This window comes from Pseudophryne corroboree, chromosome 3 (assembly GCF_028390025.1).
Source record: "Pseudophryne corroboree isolate aPseCor3 chromosome 3, aPseCor3.hap2, whole genome shotgun sequence".
Taxonomy (NCBI): domain Eukaryota; kingdom Metazoa; phylum Chordata; class Amphibia; order Anura; family Myobatrachidae; genus Pseudophryne; species Pseudophryne corroboree.
The window spans coordinates 109,817,529-109,836,001 of record NC_086446.1 but is presented as its reverse complement, the minus strand read 5'-3'; the positions used below and the strand labels follow the sequence as shown (position 1 = coordinate 109,836,001).

The following is an 18,473-nucleotide window of genomic DNA, read 5'->3' as shown; positions in this document are numbered from 1 at the left end:
GGAAGAAATCCTTCTTTTCCTCTGTGAACATTCCACTGACTTCTGTGAGACCTGGTTTATATGGATTCCGTCCCTTCTATAAGTTCACACACACACCCACCCCTTTATATCTTTTGGATGTTCTGAAGACGTTTTGCTACCTTTTCAATGTTTCATGTTTTATTTCATCCTATTTGCTATACAGTACTGTTCTGATCCTTTTCATAATACCTTCCTTTGTATTCACATACAGTACGTCATTGCTATAAGACGTGTGGTCATGGATCAGCTGCCGTTCATTCTTTCACCACCATGTATATTTAATTCACTGATTACAAATAAAAGGGGTGACAGATTTTTTACATTTTTTAAATGTTTGTTTATTTTAGATAAATAATTTTTTATAGTGTTGTTAAGATCTACTTTATTGGTAGCAGTCTGAGTTTTGCAGATAGGGCGTTTACTTTGTAAATTGTAAACATTACAAAAGTGACTGAACTGGATATTCTGGTTTCTGCATATTAGATGTCATTGCATTGCACAGGACAATAGTGATAAAAGCAAATCACTGGGGAAGAAAGGTTTAAAGTAATGGAAAATCTGAATTTATACGATGGGAGGAACTTAATAGAGTGTGGGCAGTGGTGAATTTCCCATTAGGGGCGGCACTTGTTTGGGGGCGGCACTTGGATGCTTGTGTCGGTACTGTCAGTCCAAAAAGTATCGGTACTTGCAAATATCTCCACTGTACTGTACCATATGCCATGTTGAATGGAGTGTAAATGGGTAGGACATGCACATACTGCCCCTGTAATCTCTCCTACTTAGTAAATATGTACACATAATTAAAAATAAAAAAAATCATAGTGGCTTTTTCTCCTACGCTACTTCATGTCAGCCATCACTACTGGGATTGTATCCCATTCCTAACTTTTAGACAGGGAGTTCACTTAAACTATTAGGGCCCACCCACTCCGGGTATATAACCTCACTCCTCCCTTTCCTCCTTAGTCTTTTTCCTGTCTCCTAGCTTAAGACAGTGTAGGAGTTCCTTTTATTTTTATTTATTTTTATTTTTTCTTTACATGGACTTACCTCAGTTTTTTCCTAGCTATTACGCCTTATTATAGCCGTGCTAGAGGAGGGTGGTTCCCGGGGGAGTATTGGCTGTGTGCTTGGGGCGGTCAAGTAAGTCCCCACTTGTCAGCTTTAAGGTGTTCGCCCATCAGTTTTAATATGTGGGACCCCATCCGGCGTTTTCCGCTGTCCATACCCGCCGTTCTAGTCCTCTTTCAGTGAGGAGTATCTGTGCCCTGAAAGGTCCCTTCGGTGAGGGGAAGCTGCGGCTGCCAGCAGGAAGGTCCGTGCAGTGAGTATGTTATACGCTGCTCGTGACAGGAAGGTCCGTTTGCGGAAGGGTAGCCGCGGCTGGCAACAGGAAGGTCCGGCTGGTGGATGCAATGTAGGCGGCTGCCGGCCGGAAGGTCCTTGCAGTGAAGGGGCGGTGCGGTGGCGGTCGGAAATGATGGGGGGAGGCGGCCGAGGCTGGTGGGCGGAAGTGCTGTTGGCGGCCGTCCCAGGCAGCTGTATGGGACGGTCTGCTGGTGCACCTGAGTCCCTATTGTAATAGGAACATATAAACAAATGGTGCTGCACACAGGGAGCAGAAGGAAGCTCCTAGGATTGCTGGGCTGGTGTTCTGAGCTTACCGGCAGAATGGAAAGAGAGCCTTCTCCCCAAAAACCTGTCAGTGCCCAAAAGAGGTAAGTCCTCATAGAGGGCATGTTTTTTGATTCCATTAGTAAGTGTTAGGTTAGGTTTTAAGGAGCTGTTTTTTATTATTTTAGTGTGTCTCCACCTAAGAAGAGGTTATGTAAGAAGAGGCATAGAGACATGCAGTTTGCAGCGTGTGATAAAATCTTTTCCGCTGCTGAAAATGTTAAGTTTTGTGAAGAATGTACACAGAGTGATTCTCCGGAGAATGTGCAATCTAGGCAAATACGAGATTTGATAAAATGGATGAGAGAGTCCTTTGTTACTAAAGAACAGCTCTTTGAACTGCAGGGGGATAAAAGAGCTAGATCCCTGACTGATACTGACTTTATGGATGAATCAGGGTCACAGGAGCTTGATTACGATAATTATCAGTATGCTTCTAGTGTGGAGTCAGTGGAGGTACAAGAAGAGGATAGAAGGTTTAATTTGGAAATTGTGGACAGTATTCTAAAAGATATCTTTAAAACTATGAATTATAAAGAGCCGGAAAAGAAATGTGATGCTGAGGACATTCTGTTTGGTGATAGGGCCAGAAAAAGCAGGTGTTTTCCAGTCCATAAAGCATTGAAAGATGTCATAAGTAAGGAATGGCAGAATGTTGACAAGAGGCTGGGTAATACTAAAAGGCTTGATCGTATGTTCCCGATAGAGGATGAGCAGTTTTCTAACTGGTGTGCGGTCCCCAAAGTTGATGCTGCGGTTGCGGAGATTGTGTCAAAAACTACCATTCTGCTAGAAGATGGAGCAGTCTTGAAGGATGGTATGGATAAGCACATGGAGAGTGCGTTAAAGAAATTGCATTTATCTTCTGCAATATCATTGAAATCTGGTATAGCGGTGGCTTCTGTTTCCAGAGCGTTGAGAGTCTGGGGGTCAGTGTTATCGACAGATCTGGAGGAGGGAATCTCGAGACAGTATCTGCAAAGAAATTTGAATATAATGCTAAAGAGCATTGAGTATCTCTGTGAAGCTTCTTTAGATGCCTTGGACTTTGCTGCAAAGTCTATGGCGCCAGGAGTGATGGCAAGAAGAGCGTTATGGCTTCGATCTTGGTCAGCAGATATGCATTCCAAAAATAGGTTAGTGTCTTTGCCATATGAGGGGTCTTTGCTGTTTGGCAACAATTTAGAAGCCGTTATCCAGAAAATGTCGGGAGGTAAATCTGCAAAACTGCCTCAAGATAAAAGGAATAGGTTTCCGATACCTTCTTTCAAACAGCAGTTTAAGGAAGCAAGGGGATATCGACCAGGCCGTTTCTATTCGGGAAGATACGCCTCAGGGACCAGTAGACAGTCCTATCGCCAGTCCTACAGGAGGGGTGGCAGAAGATCATGACTATCACAGACTGCCGGTATCCTTTCCGGTAGGGGGCAGGCTTCAAAGATTCATCAGTTCTTGGCTGGAGTCTGTTCAGGATACGTGGGTACTAGAGGTTGTGTTGTGTCCCACGGATACCGGATAGAATTCTCAAAATTTCCAGTAGGGGACAAGCTCCTAGTCTCAGAAACACCTACTGTAAGCCTGGAGTTAAAAGCTACGCAGGACAGTTTAAAGAAGTTGATAGAAGCAAGAGCTGTGGAAGCTGTTCCACTTTTAGAAAGAGGGGGCGGTTTCTATTCAAGAATATTCCTGGTGAAGAAACCTTCCGGCGAATACAGAACTATCTTAGATCTGAGACTGCTCAACAAGTATATAGCAACAAAGAAGTGCCGGATGGAGACTTTAAAGTCTATTCTGTTGGGAGTGAGAAAGAAAGACTTTATGGCTTCTATAGACCTAAAGGACGCTTATTTCCATGTCCCGATCCACAAGCAGCACAGGAAGTTTCTAAGATTTTTCATCCTAGGCAAGCATTTTCAATTCACATGCCTGCCATTTGGCCTAAAGACATCTCCAAGAATATATACCAAGATTCTTATGTCACTCATAACTGTGATAAGAAGTCAGGGAGTGGCAATATGGTCATATCTGGACGATCTGCTGCTATGCAGAGACTCGGTAGGGAAAGTCAAGAATTCGTTAGTTGTAACATTACCCATCCTGCAGAGTCATGGCTGGTTGATAAATTGGGAGAAAAGCAAGTTAACACCACAGCAGGGTATCCAGTTTTTGGGGGTACAAGTAGATACCCTTGGTTATACAATAAACCTTTCAGAGGAGAGGTGTCTGAAGCTTCAAGGCCTGGCTACCCTGGTAAACGGATGCAACAGTGTGACGATTCGTCAGTGGATGTGTCTTCTGGGGATGATGGCATCCACCATAGATGTGGTCCCTTGGGCAAGGTGGAGGATGAGAATTCTTCAATCAGATATACTAAGTTACATTCGGAAGGGGTTTTCCCTAAATTGTCGTATAAAATTAGGTCAGAAGACAAAGAAGTCTCTAGCATGGTGGATGGATCCGCAGCTGGTCAACAGGAAAACGTCCTTGTCAGACCGTCACTATCTGGTTTTAACGACAGATGCAAGTACAACAGGTTGGGGAGCGCACCTGCTGCAGCAAAATTGCCAGGGCAGGTGGAAACCAGAGGAAGCAGGTCTATCTTCAAACCACAGAGAGATGAGAGCTGTGTGGAATGCAATAAAATATTTCCAGGAACAGCTATGTGGAACGCACCTCAGGGTTTTCTCAGACAATGTATCCGTTGTGGCGTACCTCAACGGACAAGGAGGTACCAAGAGTCAGTTATTGATGAAGGAGGTGTCAAGAATACTGAAATGGGCAGAGTGCCATCTCAAAAGTCTGACAGCTTTACATGTGCCAGGAGTGAACAATGTGGTGGCGGATTTTCTCAGCAGACAGGAGGTACTAGCAGGAGAATGGGAATTGAGCGATGTAGTGTTTCAGGAGATTATACAGAAGTTTGGGATGCCTCAAGTAGATCTGATGGCCACGCATGTCAATGCCAAAGTCCCTCTTTTCTTCTCCCGGTACCATCTCCCAGGAACAGCGGGAGTGGATGCTTTCTCTATACCTTGGGCGTTCGACCTGGCGTATGTGTTCCCTCCGTTTCCGATGATCGGGAGAACTCTCAGGAAAATCAGGGAAGAGAAAGTACAGGTGATAATAATTCTTCCTTATTGGCCAAAGAGGGTCTGGTTTCCTTCAGCGTTGAGAATGGCAGTACAGGATCCTTGGAGGTTGCCGTTAAGGAAGGACTTACTGCATCAGGGCCCGTTGCTGCATCCGAATTTGCGACAACTTCATTTGACGGTGTGGAAATTGAACGGCAATTATTAAGAGGTAGAGGTCTGTCTGAACAGGTTCTCAATCTGCTCATCCAGGCAAGGAAAAAAGTGTCCTCTAATGTTTATGTTTATTATAGGATATAAAAGAAATTCATATCCTGGTCAGTGTTTTATTCAATAAGGGAGTTGAGCAGTGTTTTATTCAATAAGGGAGTTGGGCAGTGTTTTACTCAATAAGGGATTTGGGCAGTGTTTTATTCAAGTAAGGGATTTGAGCAGTGTTTTATTCAATTAACCTGGAAATATATTGTTACATTTCTGGTATAATGTGAATGGAGTGTAAGGGTGCCTGCCTATTTTGTCAGTGCCGGGGGGCCTGTTTACTTACAGGGACATGTTCTATTCCTTGAAATTTAAGACCAGCAGGGAACACTGTGGTTTAAAACACCATTTTTAATATTTTGTATAGGTCTAGTATTCTAATCTTTAACATTCTCTTTGTTTTTCCGATATTTCAGCCTACACGGGCAGATAATCATATATTCTATATAGGTAGAGTTACAGTTTATATAATTCTTAATTGTTCTCGGTTTATCATCCAATTTTCCCTGGGAATTTTTACTTTTGTATCTTCAAGGTACACCTACCTCAGTCTTCAAGACACACTAACATTCCAGGTTTTGAGAATATCCATGCTTCAAAAAAACTGAGCCACTAACTAAGTCATCTGTTCTTATTTATACTGTAGCTATCCTTAAAACCTGGACAGTGTTTTGAAGACCATGGGGTATATTTACTAAAAGTCGATTTTCAGTCAATGTTTGGCTGATTTTTGATTCATTCTGTGTTTCAGGGTCTAAATCACACATTTACTTTACTTAATCGTTTAAAAAACAAAATGTCAAAAAATGATTTGTTAGTAAATGTGGAATTTAGACCCCTGAAATACAAAATCGACCAAACATTGATCAAACATCAACCAAGGGCGGCTTTTCATAAATACACCCCTAAATCCCACATTTGCTAACATGATTTTTTTACATGTTTTTTTTTAAAGGATGTCAAAAATCATGGGGGTCATTCCGAGTTGTTCGCTCGCAAGCTGTTTTTAGCAGCTTTACACACGCTAAGCCGCCGCCTACTGGGAGTAAATCTTAGCATCTTAAAATTGCGAACGAAAGATTCTCAAAATTGCGATTACACACCTCTTAGCAGTTTCTGAGTAGCTTCAACCTTACTCGGCATCTGCGATCAGTTCAGTGCTTGTCGTTCCTGGTTTGACGTCATAAACACACCCAGCGTTCGCCCAGACACTCCCGCGTTTTTCCCAGAAACGGTAGCTTTTTTCCTCACACACCCATAAAACGGCCAGTTTCCGCCCAGTAACACCCACTTCCTGTCAATCACACTACGATCAAAAAAAAGCCGTGAGTAAAATTCCTAACTGCATAGCAAATTTACTTGGCGCAGTCGCACTGCGGACATTGCGCATGCGCACTAAGCGGAAAATCGCTGCAATGCGAAAAAAATTACTGAGCAAACAACTCGGAATGACCCCCCATGTTAGTAAATGTGTGATTTAGACTCTAAAATGCAAAATCGATCAAAAACCAAACCACTGAAGACCGATTAATCAAAGTGAAAATTTTTTGGTTTATTACGCAGGGTTTTTGTAAGCCATCGGGTAGGCTAAATGATGGCTCAGTGTGTTGGGGCTTATTTACTAAGCTTCCGAACATGTTTAAGCTCATAATTTAAAAAGGCAGCAGGGCGAGCGCTACGAGTCTCCTTGCGGGCTCGCTGCACTTGCCGTTCTGCGGGCTTGGTGACTTGATGCGCTTACCATGGGATCTATTCCCACAAAAGTGATCAAAAGTTAACCAAACATTGAGCCTAATTCAGATCTAATCGCAGCAGCAAATTTGTTAGCTAATGGACAAAACCATGTGAAGTGCAGGGGGGGACAGATATAACATTTGCAGATAGAGTTAGATTTGATTGGGTCATTTTGTTTCTGTGCAGGGTAAATACTGGCTGCTTTATTTTTACACTGCAATTTGGTTTTCAGTTTGAACACACCCCACCCAAATCTAACTCTATCTGCACATGTTATATCTGACCCCCCCACTCTGCAGTACACATGGGGGGTCATTCGGAGTTGTTCGCTCATTATTTTTTTCTCGCAACGGAGCGATTAGTCGCGAATGCGCATGCGCAATGTCCGCAGTGCGACTGCGCCAAGTAAATTTACTATGCAGTTAGGAATTTTACTCACGGTTTTTTCTTCGTTCTGGTGATCGTAATGTGATTGACAGGAAGTGGGTGTTTCTGGGCGGAAACTGGCCGTTTTATGGGTGTGTGCGAAAAAACGCTACCGTTTCAGGGAAAAACGCGGGAGTGGCTGGAGAAACGGAGGAGTGTCTGGGCGAACACTGGGTGTGTTTGTGACGTCAAACCAGGAACGACAAGCACTGAACTGATCGCAGATGCCGAGTAAGTTTGAAGCTACTCAGAAACTGCTAAGAGGTGTGTAATCGCAATTTTGAGAATCTTTCGTTCGCAATTTTACTATGCTAAGATTCACTCCCAGTAGGCGGCGGTTTAGCGTGTGCAAAGCTGCTAAAAGCAGCTTGCGAGCGAACAACTCGGAATGACCCCCATGGTTTTGCCCATTTGCTAACAAATTTGCTGCTGCGATCAGATCTGAATTAGGCCCATTGATCAAAAATCTATCAAAATCGACACAAATCGACTTTTAGTAAATATACCCACACGTGCCTTGAGGATTGAGGTTGGGAAATACTGGTATATGGGAATAAAAAGGTGCTGTATTCTCTTTAACCTAAACAATTGATGACACTGATTTTGTAACAGAGCAGCAGCAAGTAAAAAAAAATGAATGAAGCGAAGGGTTAATAGTAGTGATGTGCACCGGACATTTTTCGGCTTTTGTGTTTTGGTTTTGGATTCGGTTCGGCGCCCGTGTTTTGGATTCGGACGCGTTTTGGCAAAACCTCCCTTAAATTTTTTTGTCGGATTCTGGTGTGTTTTGGATTTGGGTGGGGAGGCATTGGCAGCTGACACCCCCTGCCCCCACCCCCCCCAAAAAAAAATGTGTCCCCCACACATCTAACACCAGCACCAGGCAGAACCAGCTGTGGGGGTATTGCCATAGCAGGGGAGACACTCAGTATGGGGTCCCCCTGCCATAACATTGATCAGCCCCCAAGCCAGTTAGACCAGGGCTGGAATTCCTCGGAAAGTGGGGACCCCAAAAAATAAAAATGGGGTACCCCCTCCCGAGCAACAACCAGCACTGGGCTGATAGCCCAGTGCTATGCCCAGCACCCCTGGTGGCGGTGGGTGCGGGGTTCATTGTATGTTAATATTGTTTTACAGGTGGCCTACAGATCCCAACAAGCCTGCCCCAGCATGCTGGCACTTGGAGAACCACAAGTGCCACCATGCCCATACATAAAGGGCCCGCTGGTACCTGTAGTCCACCTGTAAAGAAAATATAAAAATAATAACCACACTGTCTAAAAAAAAAAGTTTTATTAGACAGGGTCTTCACCTGGGGGCGGCGGCCTTTAAGATCTTTTGCATGGCCGCCGCCTTCGCCTGGCAGGTCGTTGGCCGTATAGCTCTTTTGCGCAGCCGCCAACCCACCAGGTCTTCCGCCATCTTCGCCTGGCGGGTTGGCGGCCATATATCTCTTTTGCATGGCCGCCAACCCACCAGGGCTTCCGCAGTCTTCGCCTGGCGGGCCTGCGCCCACCAGGGCTTCTGCCATCTTCACCAGGTGGGCATGTGCCCACCAGGGCTTCCGCCGTCTTCACCTGGCGGGTTGGCGGCTGTACAGCTCTTTTGCGCAGCCGCCAACCCACCAGGGCTTCCGCGTCTTCGCCTGGCGGGCCTGCGCCCACCAGGGCTTCCGCCATCTTTGCCTGGCGGGTCGGCGGCCGTATAACTCTTTTGCGCAGCCGCCAACCCACCAGGGCTTCCGCCGTCTTCGCCTGGCGGGCCTGCGCCCACCAGGGCTTCCGCCGTATTCGCCTGGTGGATCGGCGGCTGTATAGCTCTTTTGCGCAGCCACCAACCCACCAGGGCTTCCGCCGTCTTCGCCTGGCGGGCCTGCGCCCACCAGGGCTTTCGCCGTCTTCGCCTGGCGGGTCAGTGGCCGTATAGCTCTTTTGCGCGGCCGTCCACCCACCAGGGCTTCCGCCGTCTTCGCCTGGTGGGCCTGCGCCCACCAGGGCTTACGCTGTCTTCGCCTGGCGGGTCGGCGGCCGTATAGCTCTTTTGCATGGCCCCCAACCCACCAGGGCTTCCGTCATCTTCGCCTGGGTGGCAGCAGCCTGTAAGCTCTTTCCATGGCTGCTGCCCTCCCCAGGGCTTCTGATGTCTTCTATTCACCTAGTGGGCGGCAGCCTTTAAGCTCTTTTGCATGGCCACCGCCCACTAGGACTTCACTTCTCTTCTTTCTTCTGGCTCTTCCCTGCTCCTACCCGGCCGACGAACTGACTGTCACGGCTCATGCTGGCTTCTATATGCCAGCCCCGGGGGGCGGGGCGATGACGCAGTGAGCCGTGATTGGCTCATGGTGGCCATCTTGGATTTCAAAAATGGCTCTGCAGCGCAGCGCCATTTTTGAAATAGGAAATGCCTTCAGTTCACTGTGGTGCCTTAATGGCTGCAGGGACTGGATCCATGATCTAGACCTGCTGCCGATACCCGCTGCCCGCTGCCGCTAAATACCCGCCGCCTCTGCCGCATAAGTCCCGCCGCATAAGTCCCACTGCCCGCCGCCGCTAAAGACCTGCCGCCGCTAAAGACCCGCCGCCTCCGCCGCTAAATACCCGCCGTCTCTGCTGAATAAGTCTGGCAGTTGTAGCGGGCGGCGGGACTTATGCAGCGGCTCGCCGCATAAGTCCCGCCGCCGCTGCCTGCTACAGCTGCCCGCTACCGCCCACCACCCCTGATGCTGAGTTCCACACCGGAAAGTGCCTTCTATCAAACATGATGAGCAGGCACATATAGTGAATTTTATTAATTAAAATAAAATAAAAACACCTCATGTTTGGAACTGGGGTGGGGAAGGGGGGGGGGGAGGACATTAATATAATATTGTTGTTCAGGACTTCCATTTACTTAGTAGCGCCGCAGTTGTGGCTCTATTAAGTTACTGAAAGACCTGAACAACAATAAACTGGTAGTGAGTGTGACAGTGTCAGTGTGTGAGTGTGTAACTAAACACTTACATGCACTGACACTGGCTGGCCTGGCACTAGCTCTCTCCCTCCCTGTACAGCAGCAGCACTGACAGTGACAGCTGAATGCAGGTCACTGGCAGTGCTGAATCTGCCGCCCACTGCCCAATCACATTGTCAGCAGTGAAAGGGGCGTGCTTTCATATGGCTGAAAGCACGTCCCTGCTGAACTGAGGCACTTGTATAGGTGCCGCTTACAGTAGGTTTTTAATGGGCTTTTACAGCCCTCTGCTTGTCCCCTGCCTCCTGCCATTTACAATGGGCAGCGTGAGGCACCGCTCTCGGTGCCGCACATATGACTTTTTAAATACTGAAAATTATTAGATTAATATAAGAAGATACTTATGACACCGAATATGTGTCATAAGTATCTTCTTTGTATTTTTTTTAATACTTAATAACAGGGGAGGCACTGCCTCCCGTGACTGCAAGTCCCTGAGCTAAGCGACCCAAGTGGCCGGCACAAACACCTGGCCCATCTAGGAGTGGCACTGCAGTGTCAGACAGGATGGCACTTAAAAAAGTTGGCCCCATACATCACATGATGCAAAGATAAATAAAAAAAAGAGGTGCAAGATGGAATTGTCCTTGGGCCCTCCCACCCACCCTTATGTTGTATAAACAGGACATGCACACTTTAACAAAACCATCATTTCAGCGACAGGAACTGCCACACGACTGTGGCTGAAGTGACTGGTTGGTTTGGGCCCCCACCAAAAAAAGAAGCAATCAATCTCTCCTTGCACAAACTGGCTCTACAGAGGCAAGATGTCCACCTCCTCCTCATCGTCCAATTTCTCACCCCTTTCACTGTGTACATCCCCCTCCTCATAGAGTATTAATTCGTCCCCACTGGAATCCACCATCACAGGTCCCTGTGTACTTTCTGGAGGCAATTGTTGGTAAATGGCTCCACGGAGGAATTGATTATAATTCATTTTGATGAACATCATGTTCTCCACATTTTCTGGAAGTAACCTCCTACGCCGATCGCTGACAAGGTGAGCGGCTGCACTAAACACTCTTTCGGAGTACACACTGGAGGGGGGTCAACTTAGGTAAAATAAAGCAAGTTTGGGCAAAGGGCCTCCAAATTGCCTCTTTTTCCAGCCAGTATACGTACGGACTGTCTGACATGTCTACAGTGATGCTGTCACTCATATAATCCTCCACCATTCTTTCAATGAATCATATGCAGTGACAGTAGACGACATAACAGTAATCGTTGGCAGGTCCTTCAGTCCGGACTAGATGTCAGCTATCGCTCCTGAATGCCCTGCGCCACCTCCAGCGGGTGGTTTTGGAAATTGTATCCTTTTCCTGGCAGCTCCAGTGGCGGAGAAAATGAAGCAGCCACCTCTTCCCATCCAGTGTTGGGAAGGTCAGGCATCGCAACCAACACAATTGGACTCTCCTTGGGGATTTGTGATTTAGAAGAACGCACAGTTCTTTGCTGTGCTTTTGCCAGCTTAACTCTTTTCATTTTTCTAGCGAGAGGATGAGTGCTTTCATCCTCATGTGAAGCTGACCCACTAGCCATGAGGAACATAGGAGAGGGCCTTAGCCGTTCCTTGCCACTCCGTGTCGTAAATGGCATATTGGCAAGTTTACGCTTCTCCTCAGACGCTTTTAATTTAGATTTTTGGGTCATTTTACTGAACTTTTGTTTTTTGGATTCTACATGCTCTCTACTATGACATTGGGCATCGGCATTGGCAGACGATGTTGATGGCATTTCATCATCTCTGCCATGACTAGTGGCAGCAGCTTCAGCACTAGGTGAAAGTGGATCTTGATTTGTCCCTATTTTACCCTCCACATTTTTGTTCTCCATTTTTTAATGTGTGGAATTATATGCCAGTAATATATCTGGAATTAGACGGCAGTAAATGTCTGGAATTAGATACCACTAGATAAATACCAGATACCACTATGACTGGAATGATGATGACATATGCACAGTGACAGGACACTACCACAGCACCCTACAGCAGCAAGATGCAGCACAAGACACTGGACTTTTAGTCACCACAATGCAGCACTGACACTGAGCACAGATATTAAGCACTGTTCAGGATACTAGAAGTGACACGGAGCTGCAAGATACAGCAATGGACTACTGTACTGTACTACTATATACTGGTGGTCATCACAATGCAGCACTGTACTACTATATACTGGTCACCACAATGCAGCACAGATATTGAGCACTGATCAGGATACTAGAACTGAGTCTGACTTGGAGCTGCAAGACACAGCAATGGCCTACTGTACTGTACTACTATATACTGGTGGTCACCACAATGCAGCACTGTACTACTATATACTGGTCACCACAATGCAGCACAGATATTGAGCACTGATCAGGATACTAGAACTGAGTCTGACTTGGAGCTGCAAGACACAGCAATGGCCTACTGTACTGTACTACTATATACTGGTGGTCATCACAATGCAGCACTGTACTACTATATACTGGTCACCACAATGCAGCACAGATATTGAGTACTGATCAGGAGAATAGAACTGGGTCTGACACTGAGCTGCAAGATACAGCAATGGACTACTGTACTTTACTACTATATACTGGTGGTCACCACAATGCAGCACTGTACTACTATATACTGGTCACCGCAATGCAGCACAGATATTGAGCACTGATCAGGAGAATAGAACTGAGTCTGACACGGAGCTGCACGATACAGCAATGGACCACTGTACTATACTACTATATACTGGTGGTCACCACAATGCAGCACTGTACTACTATATACTGGTCACCACAATGCAGCACAGATATTGAGCACTGATCAGGAGAATAGAACTGAGTCTGACACTGAGCTGCAAGATACGGCAATGGACTACTGTACTTTACTACTATATACTGGTGGTCACCACAATGCAGCACTGTACTACTATATACTGGTCACCACAATACAGCACAGATATTGAGCACTGATCAGGAGAATAGAACTGAGTCTGACACAGAGCTGCAAGATACAGCAATGGACTACTGTACTGTACTACTATATACTGGTGGTCACCACAATGCAGCACTGTACTACTATATACTGGTCACCACAATGCAGCACAGATATTGAGCACTGATCAGGAGAATAGAAGTGACACAGAGCAGCAAGATACAGCAATGGCCTACTGTACTGTACTACTATATACTGGTGGTCATCACAATGCAGCACTGTACTACTATATACTGGTCACCACAATGCAGCACAGATATTGAGCACTGATCAGGATACTAGAACTGAGTCTGACACGGTGCTGCAAGATACAGCAATGGCCTACTGTAGTGTACTACTATATACTGGTGGTCACCACAATGCAGCACACTGAGCACAGATATTGAGCTTTTCAGGCAGAGAACGTAGCCACGTCCTCTCCGCTCAATCGACAATGCACAAGTCAAAATGGCGGCGACGTGCGGCTCTTTCTATGGAATCCGAATCTCGCGATAATCCGACAGCGGGATGATGACGTTTCCCCCCATTCGGGTTTTGCGTGTTAGGCGGGAAGAACCGAGGCTGCCTCGGACCCGTGTAAACCACGTGAAGTTCGGGGGGGGGGGGGGTTGGATCTCGACGAACCGAACCCGCTCATCTCTAGTTAATAGATTTAGATTTGTGGTACCAGGCATCAGTGTGTGCAACTCCAATGATGTAATAGGTATAGCATGTCCCTGGACCACCCACTTCAGTGGAGAAGTGTCCAGCACTAGGGGCCTTGGAGAGAGATAAAGTGGATGGAGATTAAGGGGTCTGTTTACTAAGCCTTGGATGGAGATAAAGTGGATAAAGTACCAGCCAATCAGCTTCTAACTGTCATTTTTCAAATCCAGCTGTAACATGGCAGTTAGGAGCCGATTGACTGGTTCTTTATCTCCATCCACTTTATATCCATTCAAGGCTTAGTACATAGACCCCTAAGTTCCAACCAACCAGCTCATGTCATTTTTCAAACACAGTCTATAACATGGCAGATAGGACCTGATTGGCTGGTATTTTATCTCTCTCTACTCTTTACCTCTCCAAGGCTTAGTACATAAACCCACTAGTCTCCAGTGACCCACTGGTCTTCAGTGGTGCGCTGGCGGTGCCTCATGGCTAAGGCAAGTCTCTTATTCATTGCTGTTAATATCCATTACTTGTTCCCTGAGAGAGGTAATTTTTTTATGGGTGAGGATTAAAAGATTAAAAGTACATAGATAGTCAATGGGTTGACACCAGAGGGTTGACAGTGAATAGGTCGGCAGGGTCAAAAGGATGACACAGAAAGGGTCAACACATGAGTTTTTATTTTAACCCTAAACCTAACCCTAACCCTAAACCTAACCCTTTCCCTAGTGCCTTACCCTAACCCTACCCATGGTGTCTAACCCTAACCATCCCCTTCCACAGTCTAACCCTAAGGGTTGTATTCAATAACTGTCGGAAGCTCCTGTCTTGTCGGAAAGACGGCAGCTTCCGACAGAAATAGGTTGGAAAGGGTTCCGACCTATTCATTAGAGGCAGTTTTTTTCCAAAAAGTTGGGAATTCCCGACTTGTTGGAAAACACGTGGATTTTCGGAATAGCCGCAATCCACGTGCTTCTGTCGGTAATGGGGCCAAATCCGACAGGTTTTGGCCCCCATTCCGACAAACTCAATCCGACTTGAAAACAAGTCGGATTGATGTGAGGAGGCGGGGAGCGGTGTGGCAGGCTACGGGGATGAGAGGTACCTTGCCTGGCACCTCTCTCCCTGCAGCGCCTCCCCCCGCCACCGCAGACTTGTCCCCCTGCCGACCAGCTTCTCCCATCGGCCACCGATCTCAGCTCCCCCCACCGCCGTCCTCCAGTTTACCCTCGCCGCCATCCAGCTCACCCCCGCTGTTACTCCCCCCGCTGGCCGCCACCATCTGCACCCCCCGCCGCTGCTGTCAGTGCACCCGGCAGCCAAATGCATGTCAGAATGGATACAAATGTTATTTAATATACCCCTATACCTCTGCAAAATGCCTAACCATAACTGTCCCCTTTGGCAACCTGGCCCTAACCCTGACTCTCCCAAAAGTGCCTAATCCTAACCTTAACCCTAACCCCTAAATCTAACAATAAAAATCATGAAAATTCATGTGTCAACCTTTTCTGTCAGCCATTTGAATGTCAGCCTTTTGACCCTGTCAACCTCAGTCCATTTCGACTATTTAAGTGTTGACCTTTTGACCCTTATCGACCTACTGAATACTAAATACTCTTTTTTATAACTTCGATATTTACATTATTTTACATTTTTTGCTGTAACCTAAACCCTTTTAAGCTATAGCAGTATACTGCTTACCATTGTACCATTTCACCTTATTCATGGTACATATGGGGTAATTCCAAGTTGATCGCAGCAGGAATTTTTTTAGCAGTTGGGCAAAACCATGGCCCTCATTCCGAGTCGTTCGCTCTGTAATTTTCTTCGCATCGCAGCATTTTTCTGCTTAGTACGCATGCGCAATGTTCGCACTGCGACTGCGCCAAGTAATTTTGCTATGAAGATAGTTTTTTTACTCACGGCTTTTTCTTCGCTCCGGCGAACGTAATGTGATTGACAGGAAATGGGTGTTACTGGGCGGAAACACGGCGTTTTATGGGCGTGTGGATGAAAACGCTACCGTTTCCGGAAAAAACGCAGGAGTGGCTGGAGAAACGGAGGAGTGTCTGGGCGAACGCTGGGTGTGTTTGTGACGTCAAACCAGGAACGACAAGCACTGAACTGATCGCAGATGCCGAGTAAGTGTGGAGCTACTCTGAAACTGCTAAGTAGTTTGTAATCGCAATATTGCGAATACATCGTTCGCAATTTTAAGAAGCTAAGATTCACTCCCAGTAGGCGGCGGCTTAGCGTGTGTAACTCTGCTAAAATCGCCTTGCGAGCGAACAACTCGGAATGAGGGCCCATGTGCACTGCAGGGGGGGCAGATTTAACATCTGCAGAGAGAGTTAGATTTGGGTGGGGTGTGTTCAATCTGCAATCTAAATTGCAGTGTAAAAATAAAGCAGCTAGTATTTACCCTGCACAGAAACAAAATAACCAACCCAAAGAAACGTTTGAACACAGAATAAAGTTTTAACAGTACAAAACCAAGTATTTTCTAATCCCATATCTGTTCTGTTACAAAGTATTCAGGTTATCTGCTACTAAACCATTGCAAATCTTAAAGTATAGTATACAGATATGTAAAATATAAAACTATACTGTATGCTTACCTTTTGCTGTGTCTATCCAGTACCTTCTGAGCTGATCTGATCTGCTCCTAACACTGTCTGTAGCTTTCTATTGTCCGTCTTCTGCTAACTTCTCAGGTTACACTCAGTAAGTTGTTACAATAGGTGTATTGCAGAAATGTGTGACCTATGTACCAGTTCTACCACATACAATACTGTACTTTCCCATTTTCTGACGTCATGTTCTCACCTGCTTCTTCCTGTCTCCATCTAAAACACCGAAATCTATTACCTCCCTACCATCCTGGCCCCATTGGTTGGCTTGCTTAGTCTAATGTACATGGGGCCGATTTATTACGCTAAGTTTCCCTGGAAATTATTCATAATAAATGGTAGTTTTCATGTGATTAAAGAGATGTACTATGCAGTGATAAAAGTGGAGAAGTGAGCCAGTAGAGAAGTTGCCTATGGCAACTAATCAGCATTGACGTAGCATTTATAATTTGCATACTATAAAAGTACAGGGTGATTCAAAAGTCGCAGTACACCCTTTTGTTTCCAAAACTGTGCAGGAAATGGGTAAAACTGGCTACTCCAGTAAGGTATGGGTGAGGTTGGGATATCTTTTAGGGTATGTACCGAACATGGGTGCCATCTTGAATCTAAGACAGTTTTCCCATTTTCTGCACAGTTTTTGAAACAAAAGGGTTTACTGCAACTTTTGAATCACCCTGTATACAGAGCAGCTGATTGGTTGCAATGGTCAACTTCTCCACTGGCTCACTTCTCCACTCTTATCACTGCTTAGTACAGTACATGTCCCCCAAAAGCATGATTTAAGTAACTAACTAGCCTAGTTAACAATGTCTGAGAGCATGAGATATCAGAGATTTCTCCTGCATTATGGCAACTAATGCTACAGATTGCAGTCCCTATTTTTTCAGTGGGGTTTGTGGTCTGGGCTAGTGGGCATGGCTGTGACTTAAAACTTTCTTTGTAATACAGAAATACTGTACAGATAGGCCATAAGAGGCTAGTTAAGACTTCAGTGGCTTTTCATCTCATATGGGCCCTGATTCCGAGTTGTTCGCTCGCTAGCTGCTTTTAGCAGCCGTGCAAACGCTAAGCCGCCGCCGCCCTCTGGGAGTGCATCTTAGCTTAGCAGAAGTGCGAACGGAAGGATCACAGCGCTGCTACAAAAAAGAATGTGTAGTTTCTGAGCAGCTCCAGACCTACTTCTAGCTTGTGATCACTTCAGACTATTTAGTTCCTGTTTTGATGTCACGAACACGCCCTGCGTTTGGTCAGGCACTCCTGCGTTTCCCCAGGCACGCCTGCGTTTGTATCTGTCACGCCTGCGTTTTTCCACACACTCCCCGAAAACGGTCAGTTACCTCCCAGAAATGCCCCTTTCCTGTCAATCACTCTGCGGCCAGCAGTGCGACTGAAAAGCGTCGCTAGACCTTGTGTGAAACTGCTTTGGCTGTTGTGAAAGTACGTCGTGCGTATGGATTGCACCGCATACGCATGCGCAGAAGTGACGCTTTTTTACCTAATCGCTGTGCTGCCAACGAAAACAGCTAGCGATCAACTCGGAATGACCCCCATGGTTGTAGCAATCACCAATGCCAGATTAAGGTCCACATGGGCCTGGACAGGGGTTAAAGTGGGCCGGAACGGGGCGGAACTGCGTTCCGGCACTTCTAATTGCAGGCGGAACCAGTTCCGCCTCCGCCCGCCCACCTTAACTACACACATGAACTCGGATTAAATAGAGAGCATCGCTGACCGGCTTCTGCTGCCCCGCCTCCGCCGCCCGCCCACAACATCTATTCTGCCGCGGGCTGTGTTGTCTCTTACAGTCCCCAAGCGCGAGCGGCAGGAAGTTGCTGGCCCGACACTGCCAGCCCATCCAACTTTACCGCTCGGCGCGCTCTCTTGCCCATCCACCGCTGCTGTGGCTACTCAGTCATATCAATGTTGCGGTGGTAGGTGGGCAGCTCAAGAGAGAATTTAGCCCGCCCCGCCGCCTCCAGTGCAGTCCCTGCG

At 46.5% G+C, this 18,473-nt stretch overlaps 1 protein-coding gene across 1 annotated transcript in view; it reads right to left on the bottom strand.

Annotated features, from left to right (window-relative positions):
- Nucleotides 1–16,542, bottom strand: part of LOC135054933 (membrane-spanning 4-domains subfamily A member 4A-like) — a 91,251-nt gene extending 74,709 nt beyond the window's left edge. The window contains exon 1 of the mRNA XM_063958426.1: nt 16,467–16,542. The gene's annotated coding sequence lies outside the window, so the exon portion shown is untranslated. The remainder of the gene's footprint in view (nt 1–16,466) is intronic.
- Nucleotides 16,543–18,473: the final 1,931 nt, after the last annotated feature.